Source organism: Hypanus sabinus, chromosome 11 (assembly GCF_030144855.1).
Source record: "Hypanus sabinus isolate sHypSab1 chromosome 11, sHypSab1.hap1, whole genome shotgun sequence".
NCBI lineage: Eukaryota > Metazoa > Chordata > Chondrichthyes > Myliobatiformes > Dasyatidae > Hypanus > Hypanus sabinus.
In genome coordinates, this window is record NC_082716.1 from 82,409,080 (window position 1) to 82,431,778 (window position 22,699).

Here is a 22,699-nt window from a genome sequence, read left to right on the forward strand (position 1 = left end):
CTTCAAGGCGCTCAGGTGGGAGGTCCGCCATGCGTTGAACTTCTAATCTGCCTCGTAGTTTCCTGCAGGTTACACATTTATGAAGTACTGAATTGATCAGTGATTTACCTCCCAAGATCCACAGTCCCGCTGCTCTTATTGCTCCTTCGGTAAGGTGGCGGCCCTGGTGCTTTACCTGTTCATGATAATGGCGGGCGAGCAGTAAGGATACATGGCTGCCTTAGGGCAGGAGTACTGGACTCTCTTCTGCGGCCGGAAGCTGGCAGTGTATTAACCGGCCTCCAATGCAGATGATATTGTTCTTCAGGATCGGGCTGAACTTCCTCAAAGGGCTGTCCTTTGGTATTGGTTTGTTGACTTGGAGAGCTGAAAACTCCCTTGCGAAAGCTGCTCTTTGCGTTGCTTTGAAGATGACGTCCTTTGCCTGGGCTAATTCGTCCGCGGTGCGAGGCAAAGTACATTTGTGCCATCCCCTACATTTACTGTTTCGGGATGAATGTTTGTGTGATCTGGCCATATGAATGAGGAACGCAAGTCCTCTCACTAAAGAATTCAAAGTGGAGAACCGCCGAAAGCATTCGTTGGTACGTATCGATTCCGTGAGGTTGGTGGCTCCTGTTTGTATTTGCGGCCGAATTTCCGAGTCTCTCTCGGGTTCGATCAGTTCAAATATCTCGTTCATTTGAGTCCTTTCCGATGGTGGCTGATGCAGAAAGGGGGGTCCGGTAAGCCAGGTTGTCTGAGCCAGACGGGATGCAGGTAAGGATCTTGATGCATGGTCTGCAGGGTTATCCTCGGTACGTACATAATGCCATTGTTCGGGCTTTGATGACAGGCGGATGCGTTGAACTCTATTATGAACGTACACGTAGAAGCGTCTTGATTCGATGTAAATATAACCAAGCACGACTTTACTGTCCGTGTAGAACTTGATATCGTCGAACCGTAGGTCCAGCTCGTCCTGGATAAGATCTGCCATTTCCACGGCCAGGACGGCTGCGCACAGTTCAAGCCTTGGAATCGTCGGCTCCGACGGAGGAGTGAGCTTTGCCTTACCCGTTACAAATCCCACTTCGACTTGGCCGTCCTTTCCGACTACTTTCAAGTAAGCCACAGCGCCGATGGCCTTGGTGGACGCATCCGAAAAAACACACAATTCTGTGAGCGCTGCCTCGGTGGGTGAGGTCACAGTGTACCTGCGTTGGATATGAAGCTGTTTTAAATCCGGGAGTGAATCTCTCCAAGCCTCCCACTTGCTTAGCTTGTCTTCAGGCAGAAGAGTATCCCAGTCAGAGGGCTCAGACGTAAGTTCTCTGAGAAGGGCTCTTCCTTGAATCGTAACTGGTGCCAGTAGGCCCAAAGGATCGAAAATACTGTTGACAGTGGAGAGGACTCCATGGCGGGTAAATGGTTTGATCACGGTCGGCACAGAGAATGTGAACGAGTCGGTCATTATCTCCCAGAGGAGACCCAAGCTCCTTTGTGTAGGTATGGTTTCTCCATCTAAATCTAGGTCTTTGATTGCTGGAGCACAGTCATCGTGTGGAAAGGCCTCCATTACTGCCTGACGGTTTGATGCAAACTTATGCAAGCGGAGGTTTGACTTCGCGAGTGAGGCTTGTGTACGTTGGAGCAGATCGATTGCTTCCTCTTCTGTCCGTAGTGATATCAAACCATCGTCGACGTAGAAGTGCCTTTCTACAAACTTAACGGTGTCGTCACCGTGCTCCTGTGCACCCTCTCTGATGGCTCTTCGCAGCCCATAGATGGCCACGGCAGGTGACGGACTATTGCCGAAAACGTGGACTTTCATCCGGTACTCGATAACTTCTTTGTTGATGTCGTTGTCCTTATACCATAAGAAACGGAGGAAATCACAATAGTCCTCCTGTACTAAGAAGCAATGGAACATCTGCTGGATGTCCGCTAAGATTGCGACCTTCTCCTTCCGGAAGCGCAGCAGGACCCCGAGTAGGGTATTGTTAAGGTCGGGGCCTGTGAGAAGCGCGTCATTTAGGGAGACGCCGGAACACTGGGCACTGGAGTCGAAGACCACCCTGATCTGATTGGGTTTTTGTGGATGGTAAACTCCAAATGTTGGGAGGTACCAGCACTCCCCGCCTTCCGGCAGTGGTGGTGCTACTTCGGCATGTCCGTTAGCGAAGATCTTTCCCATAAATGCTATATATTGCTGTTGCATCTCGGGTTTCCGGTTCAGGGTTTTTTGTAAGGACATGAACCGCTTGACCGCTTGCTCTTTGTTATTTGGCAACCGCTGGCGTGGTTCTCTGAAGGGTAGTGGGGCGACCCAATTATTTGCTTCATCCCTGAAGACTTTGGTGTCCATCATTTTTAAGAAGAAGACGTCTTGAGCTGATGGAGCAAGTTTATTGTCATACTTCGTTTGAGCGAAGACTGACTGGCCCAGCGACTCGTCGCTTGCCTCGCGCTTGTTAACGCCTTGTTGTGCTTCCTTGATATACATGGAACTTGTGCAGGGTTGAAAAATCGAATGGCGGCCACTCTCTAGCACATTGGTCTTGAGTGTGTCGACCGTCGGTTTGTGTACGTCACCGAGACACACCTCTCCTATCACCACCCAGCCCAGATCCAGACGTTGCGCGAAGGGGGCGTCGAGTGGTCCATTGACCTGCTGCCTAACCTTGTGTACCTGGATAACATCTCTTCCTAATAGCAGGAGTATTTCCGCTTTCGGATCCAGTTCTGGGATGTGTTTGGCGATGTGGTGGAGATGCGGCTGGTGTAGCACCGCACTTGGTGTCGGGATCTCAGCGCGGTTATTCATGATTTCATTGCACTCTAAGAGCGGAGGGAGACAGATGACGACTTTACCATCCAGGGACTCGATCTGGATGCCTTCTGCCTTCCTTCCTTGGGTTTCCATGTTGCCTGAGCAAGTTTTGAGGTAGTATGGGAACCGCTCACTCTCAATGTTGAACAATTTAAAGAACTCTGGACTGACTAGTGAACGATTGCTCTGATCGTCCAGAATCACATAGGCTTTGATGGCCTTGACTTTGGCTCCTTTAGGGTACACCTTAGTGAGGCAGATCTTGGAACAAGAACGACTCGACTGAGCTTGACCGCAAACTTCTGTACAGTTCGTGCTGACAACTGTTGACCTAGAGTGAGCCTCTCCCTCCCCGCCGTCTTGTTGTGGGGGTGAAGGAGCGCTGTCGGTTTGCGGTGACAGGTCGGGATGCATGGCCCCGACGTGATCTGGGCTATCACATTCCGGACACTTCACGGCGATCGTACACTCTCTGGCGAGGTGAGAGGTTGAGGAACAGCATCTAAAACATATTCTTTTCTCCTTGAGAAGAGCCGTCCTCTCTTCAAGGGGTTTTTCCCTAAACATTCTGCATGCTTTCAGGGGGTGAGGTTTGTTATGCAATGGACAATACTTGCTAGGGTCGTTGCTAGTTGTAAGGGCTTCGGTCTTGAGCACTGAGATGGGTTTATCAATGTTGAAAACATTCGAAGAGGATCTACTTGGCTTGGTGTAAATCGTACTGGTTCTTGGACCCGCCAGGCTAGGGTTGTTTCGCTTCTTCGCCTCCCTGCACACAAACCTAGCGAGCAGCTCAAAGGGGGGTGGTTGATCATCGTGCTCTTCCTTGTAATCTAAAGCAATGGACAGCCACCTGACCTGCAGCCCAAAAGGAAGTTTGTCCACGACTTGTCTAATCCCGAATGGAGTATCTAGGAATACTAGACCAGCTGAGTAGCCATCTTCTTTGGCACCTTTGATCTCCATGAGTAAATCTCCGAATTCTCTTAACTTAATGTGATCTTTGGCTGACACCTCAGGAAAGTTTCCCAGACGTTGATATAGCGCCGCTTCAATAGTTTCGGGGGACCCATAGTCCTCCCGAATTCTCTCCCACGCTTTGCTTAAGGCTAGTTCGGGTTCATTGATGTACACTGAACGTATGCGTCTCACCTGGTCGCGTGATTCTTTCCCCAGCCATTTCGCCATAAAGTCCAACCTTTGGGTTGCACTGAGCTGGACTCCGTCGATCGCGTTGGTGAATGTGGAGTACCATGCACGGTAATTTTCGGGTTTATCGTCAAACTGGTACAGTCCCGAAGTGACGAGATCCCGTCGTGCTAAATACTGCATCGTGGGATCGGCTGTAAGCGGCATGCGGGCTGGAGAAGTACGTTGGCGCCTATATGACTGAGAGTGCACGTTTCTCATGGAATTTGCCATCCTGGATTCGACCTCCGCGTCTCTTTGCATCGAACTTTGTAAGTTTGGTGTCAAGGAATATCGGTTGTCAGCTCTTTCATTCTTGACTTCATCACGGAGCCGCGAGGGTAAATTTTCTTCCTCGTATGGATGTGATGCAATCGTGACTCTCTGAGGTTCCTCGTAGCTGGGGAAGTTATCGAATACGTATGGAGAGGGGAGACGAGCCTGCCAGTCTGTTTGATATTGTACATAGTCGCTTGTGCGTTCCAGTCTGGTCCTTTCTAAAGTAGATCTTACTGCGGTCAGATCACGCGACCCTTCAGGTTCTTCTATGTACTCTGCTTCCGCCATGGCAGCTTCTTCTTCTCTTTCTAGCTGCAGCACTTGCAACTCTGTCGATATTTTTGCCATTTCCAACTGGGTTTCGGCTTCACTGGCAGCCTCTTCTCTTTGTCTGGCAGCCTTTTCGGCTTCTCTGGCGGCCCTTTCTTTCTGGATTTCGGCTTCTCTGGCAGCCTCTTCTCTTTGTCTGGCGGCCCTTTCTTTCTGGATTTCGGCTTCTCTGGCAGCCTCTTCTCTTTGTCTGGCGGCCTTTTCGGCTTCTCTGGCGGCCCTTTCTTTCTGGATTTCGGCTTCTCTGGCAGCCTCTTCTCTTTGTCTGGCGGCCCTTTCTTTCTGGATTTCGGCTTCTCTGGCAGCCTCTTCTGTTTGTCTGGCGGCCTTTTCGGCTTCTCTGGCGGCCCTTTCTTTCTGGATTTCGACTTCTCTGGTGGCCTGTTTCATTTTCAAAACTGCTTCTTGTTTGGCGTAACGCAGTCGCACCTTGGCGGCTTCTGCCTTGGCTCTTGCCTGTGTGGACTTACTTGATGTCGTTCTACTGCCCTTGTCGCTGGGCGCCATCGACTTGATCCCAGATCGAGCTGACATTGCAGCACTTGGAACACCTGATAACGCCTGGGTGGGCTTACTTGATGTCGGTTTACTGCCCTTGTCGCTGGGCGGCGTCGACTTGATGCTGGATTGAGCTGACATTGCAGCAATTGAAACACCTGATAATGCCGCTTTTTCACTATAACGTTCTCCTTCGCGTGTCACGAATGCCGAATTAAACGTCGAGATAAACCACAGTTAATAAGAACCAGATCGCAGCAAGATTAACCATTTACTGTTCACTCTTCACATTAACATATGGTGAAAACTGTTGATAAAACAATACAAGATTGATACAGTATTTGTTCCTTCCTTAATATCACATTTCAATTGTAAATACTTGCAAAGGTGACTATAACTACATTACACTAAGGTGCAGTATACAGGGAGAGTTTACCTGCTCCATTGACTACTTTAAATACACTTCCATGCAAACTATCCGCGACTCTTTAACTAACGAAAGCATAAACATTATCGACCGTCGTTACTTCTAACAGGATCGGCATTAACATCTTAGTTCAACATATCGATTATCTATTAACTTACAGCGTTGCTCTCACTGTGATTTCTCATGCCTGCAAAACAACTTCTGCTCAGGTGAGCCTCGTGGTAAGCCCCCACCCTCGCGCTAATTTCAAACCGGTATTTTCCCACAAGATGCGGCGAAACCGGATGTGACGTCATCGCATGCCGATATATTTTACATGCAATGAATATACTTTAAACACTTCTAATTCTAACTAGAAAATACTATCGAATGAATTACTAAGCAAAAATATTATAAACTAAATAACTGTCGTAAAGACAGCACACTCAGTCTTGCAAATGTCTGTTAAGGACAGAAACTGATGTACCCCAGACATCTTGTTGTTTTGTTGATGACCTATTCTGATTCAGATTTAGAGTCAGATTCAATTATTTATCATATGTACATCAAAACATATAGCGAAATGCATCATTTGCGTTAACAGCAAGCACAATTTAAGGATGTGCTGGGGGAAGCCCACAAGTGCAACCACACATTCCAACGCTAACATAGCATGCCCGTAATATTCAGCAGAACAAAACAGAACACAACAACACCAACAACAGACTAACAGCACAAAAACAACAGTAAAACAAGTCCCTTCCATTCCTTCCATCCGGCCCCACGTATAGACAGTCCTCCGACCTAGGGGAAGCTACCTCCAGCCTTTAGTAAACTCGTAGAGTTGCAACCACTGGCCTCCACTTTCCCAAGTGGATTCACAGACTTGCAGACTCAGGGCTTCAGCTATTGGGCCTGGCCTTCAGGACTCACTGACTTCGTCCTTCAACCTTTAGGCTTTCATCTTTGGTATAAACTCTAGGATTCCCACTAATGGGGCCTCAAACTCCATGATTGAACTCTGGACTCACCAACTTACTGACTTAGGTCATTGGCTCTCATTCATCCTGCCTGCATTGAATTCCATTCGCAGACCCTGCTATCCTGGGGAGAGTGACTGACCTTGGAGGGCCTCTTGCCAATTATCCTTGCTGCTCTTCGTTCACAGCACTTGCCTGCCCAACATCTATCAATGAATGCTCTTTGTCACATGTCCACTTTGCAGGCCTTCAAATGCAGCATGCAGAGCACAGAGCAGAAGCCTAGACTCCAGCCTGACATCTAACTGCATAGCATCCATGTTGCTACACCCTAACCTGGCCCTTAACTCCCCTCTCTGTCTGCACAAATATCCATTCAAACCCAAGAAAGCAATTTGACCGCAACTCAGCACAATCTTGACCGGGCACAAAGTAGAAGTCTAGAAATAAATCTGTCTTTGTAAACCATTACTTCAGGATTTCCTCTCCAAACTTCAGATTTTTTAAGAACTTCAACACTGACACCAAGTTTCCCAGAGTACCTTGGGACAGGAATTGTGGTCAATTTTTTGCTCGTCATGAATTGTGCGTTCTTGTTGAAGGCACTTAACAGCAACTCCAGATGATCTTTAGGTACAGAAACCAAGGCTTGAAGCTAGAACAGTCAAAGTTCACATAGTGGTGCTTTTATGTGGCTGCAGACCATGCAGACGGGGAGGGAATAAGGGTTTAGCTTAAAGCTTAACAAGACTTTATAACATAGCAGCCAAACTTAGCTACTCTTCCCCCTCTATCATTACCCTTGCTTTGAATTTGTTGCTGTGGAATCGACCTGCGTCACACTTATCACTGTACTTATACTACCTGTTCTTGGCTCCTGCGTCATCCAATACATCTGCTGCTCTCTCTTTTACAATAACAGATACGGGGAAAGAGTGCCATGGTGCCATTATGTCACAGAACAAGCTCCAGGTGCATATCTGCTCCTAGTATTGCCATGCAGAGGTCACATTACCATGTTCTAATTCAGAAACCTGCAAGTTTATTGTTCTCAAACACCTTTTGAAATCATGTGCTGGACACGCAGGCTGGTGGGGTGGTAGGTGAGGACGTGGAGGCTGGTGGGGTGGTAGGTGAGGACAAAGAGGCTGGCAGGTTGGTAGGTGAGGAAGCGCAGACTGGTGGGGTGGCAGGTGAGCATGCAGAGGGTGGTAGGTAAAGATGCGGAGGCTGGTGGAGTGGTAGCTGTGAGAGTTCATGGGCTAATATAAACCCATGGACTCGCACAGCTACCTAGACTATTCCTCTTCCCACTCTGTAACTTGTAAAAACACTATCACCTTCTCTCAATTCCTCCATCTCTGCCACATCTGCTTTCAGGAAGAGGCTTTTAATTCCAGAACGAAGGAGATGTCCTCCTCTTTCAAAGAAAGATTCTTCCCTTCCTCCACCATCAATGCTACCCTCATCCATTTCACACTCATCTGCTCTTACTGCCGACTGGACATCAACCGTTTTGACTTCACCACACCCTGTTCCAATTCCAACCTCACTCCTTCCGAACGCTCTGCTCTCCACTCCCTCCGCACCAATCCCAACCTCACTATAAAACCTGCTGATAAGGGGGGAGCTGTTGTTGTCTGGCGTACTGACCTCTACCTGGCCGAGGCACAGCGACAGCTCTCTGATACCTCCTCTTATTTACCCCTTGATCATGACCCCACAAAGGAGCACCAGGCCATTGTCTCCTATACCATCACCAACCTTATCAGCTCTGGGGATCTCCCATCCACTGCCACCAACCTCATAGTTCCCACACCCCGCACTTTCTGTTTCTACCTGCTACCCAAGATCCACAAACCTGCCTGTCCAGGTAGACCTATTGTCTCAGCTTGCTCCTGCCTCACCAAACTCATTTCTGAATATCTTGACACTGTCTTATCCCCCACTTGCTCAATCTCTTCCCACCTATGATAGTGACACTTCTCATGCTTTGAATTTTTTCAATGATTTTAAGTTCCCTGGCCCCCACCATCTTATTTTCACCATGGACGTCCTGTCCCTATATACCTCCATCCCCCACCGAGATGGTCTCGAAGCTCTTCGCTTTTTTTAGTATTCCAGACCTAACCAATTCCCCTCTACCACCACTTTCCTCCATTAAGCGGAATTAGTTCTTACTCTCAATAATTTCTCCTTTGGCTCCTCCCACTTCCTCCAAACCAAGGGTGTAGCCATGGGCACCCGTATGGGTCCCAGTTATGCCTGCCTTTTTGTTGGCTTTGTGGAACAGTCCATGTTCCAAGTCTATACCGGTATCTACCCCCCTCTTTTCCTTCGCTACATCGACGACTGCATTGGCGCTGTCTCTTGCACGCATGCTAAGCACGTCGACTTCATTAACTTTGGCTCCAACTTTCACCCTGCCCTCAAATTTATCTGGTCCATTTCCGACACCTCCCTCCCCTTTCTTGATCTTTCTGTCTCCATCTCTGGAGACGGCCTATCTACTGATATCTATGATAAGCCTACAGACTCTCACAGCTACCTGGACTATTCCTCTTCCCACCCTGTCTCTTGCAAAAAGACTATCCCCTTCTCACAATTCCTCCGTCTCCACCGCATCCGCTCTCAGGATGAGGCTTTTCATTCCAGGACAAAGGAGATGTCTTCCTTTTTTAAACAAAGGGGCTTCCCTTCGTCCACCATCAACTCTGCTCTCAAACGCATCTCTCCCATTTCCTGCACATCTGCCCTCACTCCATCCACCCGCCACCCCACTCGGGATAGGGTTCCCCTTGTCCTTACCTACCACCCAAACCAGCCTCCAGGTCCAACGTATAATTCTCCGTAACTTCCGCCACCTCCAACGGGATCCCACTACCAAACACATTTTTCCCTCCCCCCCTTTCTGCTTTCTGCAGGGATCGCTCCCTACACGACTCCCTTGTCCACTCGTCCCCCCCCATCCCTTCCCACCGATCTCCCTCCTGGCACTTATCCTTGTAAACGGAACAAGTGCTACACCTGCCCTTACACTTCCTCCCTCACCACCATTCAGGGCCCCAGACAGTCCTTCCAGGTGAGACGACACTTCACCTGTGAGTCGGCTGGTGTGGTATACTGTGTCCGGTGCTCCCGGTGTGGCCTTTTATATATTGGTGAGACCCGACGCAGACTGGGAGACCATTTTGCTGAACACCTGTGCTCGGTCCGCCAGAAAAAGCAGGATCTCCCAGTGGCCACGTATTTTTATTCCACGTCCCATTCCCAACTTGATATGTCTATCCATGGCCTCCTCTATTGTCAAAATGAAACCAAACTCAGGTTGGAGGAACAGCACCTTATATACCGGCTGGGTAGCCTCCAACCTGATGGCATGAACACTGACTTCTCTAACTTCCGTTAATGCTCCTCCTCCCCTTCTTACCCCATCCCTGACATATTTAGTTGTTTGCCTGTTCTCCATCTGCCTCTGGTGCTCCCCCCCCCCTTTCTTTCTCCTGAGGCCTCCTGTCCCATGATCCTTTCCCTTCTCCAGCTCTGTATCACTTTCGCCAATCACCTTTCCAGCTCTTAGCTTCACCCCACCCCCTCCGGTCTTCTCCTTTCGTTTCGCATTTCCCTCCCCCCACGACTTTCAAATCTCTTACTATCTTTCCTTTCGGTTAGTCCTGACGAAGGGTCCCAGCCCAAAACGTCGACAACGTTTCTCCCTATAGATGCTGCCTGGCCGGCTGTGTTCCACCAGCATTTTGTGTGTGTTGTTGTTTGAATGCTTTTCCCAGGATTGGTGAGGAAAGATGAATAATATTTGAAAATATCCATGTAAATTCATTTATACTTGTTTGTAAATCTCGAGTATCAGTAATTTGTAGTGCTTTACAATAGGATACTTTGATTTTCATGAGTAAGTTAACAGGGCTGAATAGCCTGGTTGTGAAGTTCCTTAACTGGCCTACTAGCATGAGCGAGGAGAGCTCATTTCAATGTCTAGCCTATATGTGTTTGCAAGTTAAGCATGTGTGTACCAAATGTGAGTATTTCTCTTAGTTAAGGTGAGATGTATTTATTCATATTTTTGATGTTGTGTATAAGGTACAGGGTTCAGAAGAAGGGTAATGGCATGAAACATCAACTGATTACTTCCATGGATGCTGACTGACCTGCTGAGTTCCTCCAGCATTTCAATTCAATTCAAGTTTATTTGTCATTCACCCATTCATGAATACCGCCAAACAAGACAGTGTTACTTTGGGAGTCAAGGTGCAAAACACAATATGAACAGTCACACAGCACAAAGTATCCACAATACATACAAGATAGCAAGCACATAAATGCAGCCATACCAAAACGATAGTCCAGACCAGAGCCATGAATGCTGCAGAAATCTGAAGTTGACCACAATTCAACCTGTTTTCTGCCAATCGAAGCTGGAGCTGGGTGGGTCAGCACCAATTACAACCTGGATGCCATGTCACACCACCTCCAGTGGAGTGCACTGGCTACAATGATTCTCCACTGGTAGTTGTAAAAACAGGCTTGAGGCCCAGTCCGCACTTTGTCCAAGGCCACTCAGCTCCTCCGCCGTCCTCTCCTGCTCTCCACCAACAAAACAGTGAATTGAATTTGTGGCATTCCACATTATCATTGTCCAAAAGGGTCTTGTGATCACATGAAAAGCCACAAGACAGACACTTGCTATTAGTCTGTACACCTTCTTTGATACAGGCAGCAGCACAATGCGCAGCTCCTTCATTTTTCTGCCAATAAGCAACTCACTGAAGTGGTAGACCTGCAGGACTCTAAGTTTTTAATGTTTAGCAGTACGATACAATCATTAAAAAAATGACATTGGCACCTTTTGTTGACCTGTAGAAGCCGCTGCATTCGAGCACACTGCCATCTTACCGGAACCAGAGATTTTTTTTTGTGTTTTGTTTTCTACTTCCAGCATCTGCAGAATTTCTTGTGTTAAGCTTTGTATTCCTACAACTTTATGGACAATCATGTCCTTTTCTCTGGAGCAATAGAAGCTGTTGGGTGAATTACTAGATGCTGACAAAATTATGAAAGGCAAAAATAGACAACTGATACCTTTTTTCACCAGTCGAAATAGCTGACACTAAAGAGCTTGTATTTCAGGACAGAGGATCTAAGTTCAAAGGAGATTTTCAGGGTGATTTATTATTTTACACAGAGGGTGGTAGGTGTCTGGAATGTGCTGCCAGGTGTGGTGGTAGAGGCAGGTAGAAAAGCAGCATTTAGGAGGCTTTCAGATAGACACATGAATATGCAGAGAATGGAGGGATATGGACTGTGTGCAAGAAGGCAAGAAGAAGTGATCAGTTTAATTAGGCATCATTAACTTAATTAATTTTGGCACAGCAGCATGAGCCATAGGACTTGTTCCTGTGTCGTACTATTTTATGTTTTTGTAAACAACTTTTTCAATATTTCCTTTCAGCTCAAACCCAGTGTGAAAAGTTCAGTTCAGTCTTAAATTCCTGAGATTAAAACTTGTTTAGCTTTTTAAATCCACATGGTTTTCATTCCAGGTTACTTTAATACAGCTCACCGCATCTGAAATGATATTCATCATCATCATCATTATGTGCTGTGTTGTGTGACATGGGCGATCATGGGCTTGACTGTTGGGATTTGATACTTCAATAATTAATTACGCATTTATATATAAATATGCCAATTGCATACACCTTCACACTACCATGTGATTTGTACATGCCTTGCTAAAAGTAAAGATGAAGTTACACCTATATTTCATGACTCCATGTTTTCCTTTGAATTTGTTTAGTGTTTTGAGGTTACAAAGTATAACATTTGTGACCAGGTATTTTTAAAATGAGTCTGAAATGGCTACAGACCTGCTGAAGCAGAGCAAGACATTTGAACAAAATAAAACTCTGCAAGGAAGGTGGAATTTAAAAGGATCAGCCCAGTGCATGTGGAGGCGCAGAGTCAGTCTTTGGAAGGGAAGACACTAATGAGTTTTTTTTAAAAAATAGGCCAGAAACAAAAGAATTCATGGTTCATAATGAGTGAATACCAGGTGATACCAATCAATTTTTAAAAAAATTAGAAATGGCCTGTTACAGTGAAAAGATTGAGGAGTTTGATTACACAATGGATAATTGGTTAATGTATACTGAGCTATTGGAACAGTATTTTGAAGCAAATGAAATAACCAACGAGAAACATTGTGGCAGGGGCTCACATACACAAAATAAAGGCAGGTTTAAAGGAAAAACTTGCAGAGAATACAATAAATGAGGTCACATGCAATGAGTATGTCATACAGACAAAAATAGATGCATTGCTCAGGGAAGAGCAAAGGCTAAAAAGTGAAGATGCAGTTTCAAAAAGAGCTCTAAGCTGCTTGCTGTTGAAGAAAAATCTGATACTGGTGAGAATGACAAAATACTGTATAGCCTTAAGATTCACTGTGTGAAAATTAACAATAGACAAGCAATATGGCTAATACCAGAAGTGGATGGCAAATTAATTAAAATGGAATTGGACACTGCTTCAGCAGTTTCAGTCAATTCACAAAATGAGTTGTTTGAGCGGCATTTTAAAGACAGAAAGTGAAGCCTGCAGATATCCAACTAAGATCTTATACTGGAGAAAAGATAACTCCTGTAGGAATGACATTCATAACTCTGAAATACAACAACCAACAAACCTCATTGATCTTATGTGTGGTAAAAACAGAAGGACTGGCATTGTGGGGATGTGATTGGCTGAGAAAACTAAAACTTGGGAGCTTGGGGGGGTCAATGGCAACTCCTTTGCTTGCATCTTCGGAAACATCCCTACTTCCATCTTTAATACCTCTATTTTTCCCTTTCAGGGTTCTTTCGAAGACCCTGACCTGGAGTTACGCGCTGACTGTGGTTCTTTGCGGGAATGGGACCCGCTCTTGAGGTTTCACTCCTGGCCATTGTTCGGCATGCCAAGGGCTCAGCCCAAGAGTTCGGCTCGCTTTTGGAGACTTAGGATCTTAGGGCTCTGGAGATAGGTGGATAAAAGGACAGTGTCATGGCAGAAGATACATGTGTCATCGGGGGAGTCGGAAGATATACAGCTGTATGCCCAGAGACCCCATATTGACTATGCTGTGGATACCTGTATATGGCAGTTGTACTATATAGTTGAGATGCATTCTGTACTGAGTTGGAGTTTATAGCAAAGCAAGGAGGAAAGTTGTATATTTAAAATTTCAATAATATTTGAGTGCTCTTGTATATATATATTTGATTAAGCATTCTTATTTGTTTAAATAACTTACTATGGGTTATATGTAAAAATTAATTGCACATGTGATACGTGTGTAACTCACTAAAAATAAAAATGGTTACACCTGTATTTTCAGGCTCTGTGCTTTCCTTTGAATTAGTTTAATGTTTTAAAGTTACAAAATATGACAATGACCATGATTGTTCTTGGCAAATTTTTTTACACAGAAGTGGTTGGCCATTGCCCTCTTCTGGGCAGTGTCAACAAGATGGGTGACCCCAGCCATTCTCAATACCCTTCAGAGATCATCTTCCTGTTGTCAGTGGTCGCAGAACCAGAACTTGTGATATGCATCAGCTGTTTTTATGACCATCCACCACCTGCTCCCATGGTTTCACACGACCCTGATCGGGAAGTGGGGGGGGGGGGGGTGGGGGGTTGGCTAAGCAGATGCTACACCTTGCCCAAGCCGGCTAACGGAGGGAAGGAGCACTTTACACTTCCTTTGGTAGAAATAATTCTCCACCCCACCACCCATGAAAAAAATGACAATTAATTAGTATCAATTAGTATAACAATTTTAACCATCAGCATTAATAGCAACAGTCATCGTGCTTAACCTTGTCAAGCCACATGAACTGGGTTGCTCCGATGTGATTGATAGATATCCCAATAAGTAAAAGCAGTACCTCAGCATTTACCTCTTCCAGCTTCTCATTTTATTTCACCTTCCCCCCTCACATAGCTTCATCTATCACCTGCCAACCCCTTCCCCCTCCCCCAACTATCTTATTCAGGCTCCATCCCCTTCCTTTCCAGTCCTGATGAAGAGTCTCGTCCTGAAATGCTGTCTGTTTATTCCCTTTCAAAGATGCTGCCTGACTTGTTGAGCTTCTCGAATGTTTTGTGAGTGCATGTTGGAGGGTGGAAAAGCTATTCCTTTTCCTGAGATCCGAAACACACTTGCCATTATCTATAAAATTCAAAATGAACAACAACCATAGCTTTTTACCTTTTACTAGTCAGTTTTGGCTAGCCCTCTTTCGAAGCCATCTCCTCTCTGTCTTTGAGAGCTTCTTAACTCCATAAGGTTCCCTTTCACTCTCATTTTCCAACAGAAGAAATGGCTGTTCTTGTGGCATTGTGTTTTGTTAAGGATTTAACAATGAGTTAACAATGGTGTGTATGGGGTGTCAGGGATGGGTCGCAACTCTGCTGGAGGAACATGTTGCATCCTTTTCAGTCAATTTGTCCACCTTTGGTCGCCACCTGGCACTCAGCTCTCATTTGTGGCTCCCCGTAGCTGTTTGCACGTGACCGCGGCTACACCCCAGGCAACGGCTTCAACAAGCTGGCTAAACCAGGTGAGGATAGCCAACAGGTCTCAAACTCTCGGTGAGATAAGGAGTTGTCTATCCCAGCATGTGAAGCGAGACTCTGACGGACTGAGCGGATGAGACCAATGGAAGGTCCAACGGTCAAGAAGGCTGTCTCTGCAAGCGTCATGGAATGCATAGAGCACAACAAGACACAGAAAATGTCCTGGTCATCCACTGCGCCTAGTCCCATCTCCAGCTGTCTCGACACTTGTGTTGCCATTGGATTCAGATGGGAATTGGGAAGAGAGAGTGAGGCTGATGCTGCGCAACTCTCCCTCACTTAAATCCAAATCAAGTGATACTATCGCCATCATCATCATGGTATTGAAGTCTTCATCAATGACAATGGACAAACAACCAACAATAAGTCCACACATTCCTTGAATCTATGAGCTATCCAAGCAATGAATAATTATACCTTTTTAATGCACTTAAGTTATTAACCAATCCACATTTTGAAAAACATTACTTAATCTATCTATCCACTCATCGCCATTTGATACTTTGACAGAGTGTTCCGGAGGGATGGCTCATGTTGGCCCTACTACCTGCTTGATCAGCCATGTTGTCTACAGGACTGTTCTTTTATGGACTGCAGCAGTTAAATCATCCTTTAGGTAACTTCCAACTATGTCCTTGGGGTCAAGTTTGTTAAATGCTACAAGCTACTATGTGGCCAAGGATGGGTGGTTCTGTGAAATGCCCGTGTTCTGCATATGACTGATTCTGTCAGTGGCTGTGGCACTTCTCCACATCTATTTGTCAGGAGTCAGTGCAGGTCGAGTAATCAAAAGGAAGGACTTCTGAGTAGTGGCAAATAGTTGCTGCAAAATTAATTTCAGGAAGCATAGCAGGTAGGATAAAAATACAATCGATCATATGAAATGTATGGCTAATGAAGCACCAGAAATTGTTAAAGAAAATACAGAGCACATTGTTGAGAAGTTGAAATGGATAAAACTAATATGACAAGTTAATCCTTTATCACATTCTTAAAAGCTTTCTTCACTCAAGGAATTTGTTTTACAATTGTTTTTTTGAACTGTAATTAGTTGAGGAAGATTCATTTACATCCTTCCAAGGTAATTGCTGTTCTGGGAGAGTCATCAGCAAGATGCCTGATTCAGGGTTCTTTTTTAGTCATGGAACCGTCATTTACATCAGTGCAATCTGAACAACTCATTTTAATGTCTCTGTTATCTAACTTCAAATATTAAATTCTCCTCATAACAATGCAGACCTTTTATTCAAAACAACACAATATGTTGTATCAGTTTTAATTGTGGCAACAAAACATGAAGGACTTGCAGTGTTTCTTCTTAATCAAATGCAAATGGTTGGCTTTAATCAGAGAAATTGAGTATAGGACTAGATGTCTTGTTCAATTACATAGGGCCTTGGGGAGAACTCACCTTGATGTACTGCATACAGTTTTGGTGTAAGTACACAAAAAAGATATACTTGCCAGGGTGGAAGTCCTGTGAAGATTTGCGAGATAGATATTCTGATGACTGATTTATTATGTGAAGTGTAACTAAGTAGGCAAGGTCTACATTCTCTCAATCATTGAAACTTGTTAAATGAAAGTCATATAGGACAGAAAAAGGACTTCAGCCCACAATGCACATACCGACCAGCAAGTACTAACCTATCCCAGCTGTGCTGTAGCTAATGCTTTATAAACAGGTGGTCTAACCTTGCTACTCTTATACTCTTTGCATCTGGATGATGAAGGCAGCTATACTATTTGCCATCTTCATCACTATACTAATCTGTTGGTGCTCGGATTTGGACACGGAGGTCCCTCTGTTCCTCAACACTCCCTTGAGCCCTACCATTCATTATGTATGTCTGACACTTATTTGACTTCCCAATGTTCAGCATCTCACACCATTAAATTTCATCTGTCATTTCTCTAGTCTTTAATCAACAGATCAATATAATTCTGTGGCTTTCATTAACCTCCTCATGGTCAAGAATTTTAGCAACTTTCATCTCACTTGGTGATACTGAATATATATAATAAACTATCAAAGAACCTAGTACCACCTCTGCAGCACACCATTGGCAACAGTCCTTCCAATCACAGCACAATCCTCCAACTTCTCTCTCCTATTCCAAGCCAAGTATGGATCCATTTGTCAACTTGCCCTGGATCCTACAGCCTCTAACCTTTTGACTATTCTCCTATATGGAACCTTGTCAAAGGCTCAAAGGCTTTAGCGATGTTCTTGTAGACTGCATCAAATATATTAAACTTAACAAAATGTTTTATAATTTTAAAAACAAATTAATCAAATTGTAAGGATCTCCTCTTATTTATCTATCTGTCTGTCTATTAACTTAGAGATACAGCATGGCAATAGACTCTTCTGGTCCAATGTGTTTGAAATGTGACAGAACTTTAAGATGACAGTGGGATAGGATCTGAAAAGCAACTTTTTCATGTGTGGAGTGGTACATATGGAAAAAAAGTTGATGGAGAAAGTGGTTGAGGCAGGTACAGTAACAACAGTTGAAAGACATTTGCACAGGAACATGAATGGGAGAGGTTTTGAGGGATAGACAGGTATCATTGTCACCATGGAGAAGCTGGACCAAAGGGCCTGTTTCCACACTGTATCATTCCATGAATCAATGACTCTAAAACCTTACTGATCACTAATTCTAGTCTTCCTAGGTACATAAATTCTTAATGGATTTGATGGGTTGAAAACAACAAGGACGTTTTTTTTCCCAAGAGTGGAATCTAGAACCAGAGGTCACCATCCCAGAATAAGAGAAGGAAAAGCCTGTTACTGAGCTATATCTCTAAATTAATAGACAGACAGCTAGATAGATAGATAAGAGGAGAGCCTTGCAATTTGAGTAAATTGATTTAATGTTCTCAAATGTATTGATAAGCCATCTATGATGGAGAGGAAAAGATGTTTCTTCACATAGAGAGGTGATTCATAAGTGCCCACCACCCTGGAGGGATTGCTTGTTCATTTACTGAGTTCACTCAGAATTGTGTTTCTTCAATTTCTGGATAATAAGAAAATCAAACTATTTTGGAATAGTAAAACTGGCCTGAGTTGGAACATTAGCCATGAAGAATGCACAGTCAGCTACCATTGCCCCTATTCTTATACTCTTATGCTCTGGGCTTATCAGACATTGTGTGACTTTCAAATTACTTCTTGCATTATAATGTATTTGCATCAGATTCTAGGCTAACCTTTTCAATTTTAAGTTAAAACATTTAAGTCTTATTTGAATATGTCAAAAATATCACACACAAAGGATTCAAACTTTACCTAATTGCAGCTCATACCCCTCCATTCTTTGCACAGTCATGTGTGGAGGATCACAGTTGGGAATTATCTCCAAAGGTTTCACTGTCAATCATCTGGAAAGACCAGGCATCCGAAGGTCACCTGCATGCGCCAGGGGTAGTCACATGGCTTCTCTGTCCACCAATGATCAACGAGTAGTGTGGAGTTCCCTGGAAACTGAACTCTGAACCCAGTCAGAAGCACAGCAAACCCATTTGTAAACAGCAAGCAGCACGCATTATGATCATAATCTACATAGGAATCCCAGGCAATGTTCATATAATTTCTCCATGTCAAACTGTTTGGAGTTATGTCAATATAGCAGATTTTAATTCAAACAAGATCCAGTCTTCAGTCCCTAATGTAAATTGTAAACTGCAAGCAGTAAATTGAAGTTAAAGACAGACCTTTGCAAATAAGCAATACTGCCTGTAGAGCACAGTCTGGCCCACAGCATGGGGCAGGCTGCTCAGACAAGATTAATTGGGCCTGCATCAAACCAGGCAACATGGCTAAATTATATACACCATTGTAAACAGCGTCAGGGAAGTTTGCAGACTAGACTGATATTAGTTGATCTATCAATAGTTAGGAGATTTGCGTACTCAGAGAGTCAGCTGGAACATTAACTTTGGGGGTTGTGGATTCCTGTATTCAGAAGCTTTGATATTATTTGTGTGAACTCCTTTGTCCCAGTAAAGGTGCTTGAACATTCCGAGGAGTCTGTCACTACAGGTATGTAAAGGAAGCAATGTCAACACAAGATATTGAAGTAAACAATGTCACTGTAACTATGGAAATTCTATTGAATATAAATATGTGATGTACTTTGAGTTTTGTGGTAGTATCCAGAAGAATGCATGCTTGTCATGATGAATAACTTTGACTTCTATTTCACCAACTTCAGTATCTCCCCGGTGACTTAGATCACAGTCACAACACCGGGGATTTAAAATCTATTTGGACTCGTGCCATTGTTACTCTGGCAGGTTAACATGTTACTGACCAAGAAATCCAACTCAGACTTGAATGAAGTGCTAATTTTCTAGATCATCAGGCATGTCATCCTTAACTAGCATAAATGCTGCAGAAATTTGCATTGAATTAGTTGTTCAGTGCTGGTGAGAATCACACACAAAACGTTGGGGGAATTCAGCAGGCCAAGCAGCATCGATGGAAAAGAGAAAACAGTCGACATTTTGGGCCAAGACATCAGGACTAGAGGGAAAAAAAGATGAGATTTCAGAGTAAGAAGGTGGGGCAAGGGCAGAAGAAGTACAAGGTAGTAGGTAATAGATGAAATTGGGAGAGGGAGAGCGATGAAGTAAAGAGCAAGGAAGTCAATTGGTGAAAGAGATAAAGGACTGGAAAAGGTAGAATCTGATAGGAGAGGACAGAAAGCCATGGAAGAAAAGGAAGGGAGAGGAGCACCCAAGGGAGGTGATGAGCAGGTAAAGGGATAAAGTGAGAGAGGGAAATGGGAATGGGGAATAGAGGAGGGTGAGGGGGCAATTACTGGATGCTCATGGCATCAGATTGGAGGAATATAAGGTGTTGCTCCTCTAACATGACTCTGATTTCATTGCGGCAGTAGAGGAGGCCAAAGACTGACATATTGCAATGGGAAATGAAATTAAAGAGGGTGGCCACTGGGAGATCCTGCCTTTTCTGGCAGAGGGAGCAAAGGTGCTCAGTGAGGCAGTCTCCCAATCCATGTTCGGTCCCATCGATACTCATTAGGCTACACCAGAAGCACCAGGTACAGTAGATGACCTCATAGATGAGGTGTCACCTCACCTGAAAGGACTGTCTGGGGCCGTGAATGGATCCAGCTGCACAGGTTAGAGGAGCAACATCTCCGCCTGGGTAGCCTCCAACCTGACGGCATGAACATCAATTTCTCGAACTTCTGGTAATTGCTTCCCACCCCCTTCATCAATTTCCATTCCCATTTCCCTCTCCCACCTTACCTCCTTATGTGCTCATCATTTCCCTCTGGTGTGTTCCCCCTTCCCTTTCTTCCATGGCCATCTGTCCTCTTCTATCAAATTCCCCTTCTCAGCCCCTTATCTCTTTCACCAATCAACTTCCCAGTTTACTTCATCCCTCCCTCTACTCTAGTTTCACTTCCCCCTACTTTGTACCTCTTCCTCTTCTCCCCCCACCTCATCCTTTTTCTGTGGTCCTGATGAAGTGTCTTGGTTCAAAATGTTGACTGTTGACTCTTTTCCTTAGATGCTGCCTGGCCTTCTAAGTCCCTCCAGCATTTTGTGCATGTTATTTGGATTTCCAGCATCTGCAGATTTACTCTTGTTTGCTGGTGAGAATCAGTAAGTACAAGTGAAGCTGGCATGACAGTTTTTGAGTGACTGGCATGGTGATATTCAACACTGTTGCCTGGGACACTATAATTACATTTGGTTTTGTGTGGGAGGAATTATAGGAATGACCTTGCATTTTCCACATCGCCTATCTTGGCCTCCAGATAGTGTTAAGTGCTTCACACCCAATGAAACAATTACTACTTACAATGGTATTTTACAGGCAATTTGTACAAACCAATGTTTCACTGAAAATAATGTAATAGTGGGATAATAATCTGATTTAATGAAGTTGCTTGAGGAATAAATAATGGTAGAGGTTTGCTAGAGGATTATTCACAATCCAGTTTAAGAGAATCATCCTTCCTTTCCAGTCCTGATGAAGGGCTTTGGCCTGAAATGTTAACTGTTCATTCCTGTCAATAGATGATGCCTGACCTGCTGAGTTCTTGCAGCATTTTGAGTGTGTTACTTAAGAGAATTGTCAGTGAGGAACATTTTCATTAACCACATACAAAATATAGGAGGAAATCATCAATATAGGCAACATATATGAAGTTGAGCTTTGGGGCCAAAACCAAATGTCACCCATTTATTTCTCTCTGTATGAGTTCCTCCAACATTTTGTGTGTGTTGCTCAAGACTTCCATCACCTATAGAATCTCTTATGTAAGTATGTTTGTGTAGTTGTTGATAACCTCTTTTGCTAGATTCTTCAGCACCACGAATAACATTGTGAGGACAAAGAAGCAACAGAAAAATGGTTCTCCTTTGGACCTTCCCACTGTAAACAGAACGTATAGACATGGGCATTTATATGAGTCCTGCCTTTCAGTCAGCTACATGAAACATTAATGTCCCAAACCTATACTGGTGTCACCCCCCCCCCCCAACTTTTCCTACACTACATCAGTGACTGCATTGGTGCTGCTTCCTTCACTCACACGGAACACATTGACTTCATCAACTTTGCATGCAACATTCCACCCTGCCTTCAATTTTACCTGGTCCATTTCTGAAATCTTGCTCCCCTTTCTCGATCTGTCTCCATCTCGAGAGAGAGCTGATCTACCGATGTCTATTATAACCCCACTAACTCTTACAGCTATCTGGACTATACCTCTTCCCATCCTGTTACTTTTAAAAGTTCCATCCTCTTCTCTTAATTCCTCCGTCTCTGCTGCACCTGCTCTCAGGATAAGGCTTTTCATTTCAGAACGAAGGAAGTGTCCTTATTCTTCAAAGTAAGGAGCATTCCTTCCTCCGCCATCAATGCTGCCTTCACCCTGCATCTCTTCCATTTCACACATGTCTGTCCTCACTCCATCCTCCCACCACCCCACCAGGGATAGGGTTCCTCTTGTCCTCACTTACCACTCCACCAGCCTCCACGTCCAGCACACAATTCTCCATAATTTCTGCCATCTCCAATGGGATCCCACCACGATGAACATCTTTCCCTCCCACACTTTCTGCAGGGGTTGCTCACTTGTCCATTCACCCCTCCCCACTGATCTCCCTCCTGGAATTTATCCTTAAGCACAGCAACTTCCTTACTACCATTCAGGGTGCCAAACAGTCCTTCCAGGTAAGGCGACTCTTCACCTGGGAGCCTGTTGGGGGTCATCTGCTGTATCTGGTGCTCCTTCTGTGGCCTCCTGTATATCGGTGAGACCTGATGTAGATTGGGAGACCGCTTTTCTGTGCATCTACACTGCGTCTGCAAGAAAAAGTGGGATCTCCCAGTGGCCACCCATTTTATTTCCATTTCCCATTCCTTTTCCAACATGTCAGTCATTGGCCTCCTTTGCTGCTGCAATGAAGCCACACACGGGTTGGAAGTGCAGCACCTTACATTCCATCTGGGTGGCCTCCGACTCGATGGCATGAACATCGATATCTTGAACTTCTGGTAAAGCCCCACCCTTGCTT

At 44.7% G+C, this 22,699-nt stretch overlaps 1 long non-coding RNA gene across 1 annotated transcript in view; it reads left to right on the top strand.

Moving 5' to 3' along the window:
* The first annotated feature begins 18,674 nt into the window (after positions 1-18,674).
* Positions 18,675-22,699, top strand: part of LOC132402170 (uncharacterized) — a 58,101-nt gene continuing 54,076 nt past the window's right edge. Inside the window, exons 1-2 of the long non-coding RNA XR_009514822.1 lie at positions 18,675-19,181; positions 20,682-20,776. This is a non-coding gene — a long non-coding RNA (uncharacterized LOC132402170). The remainder of the gene's footprint in view (positions 19,182-20,681; positions 20,777-22,699) is intronic.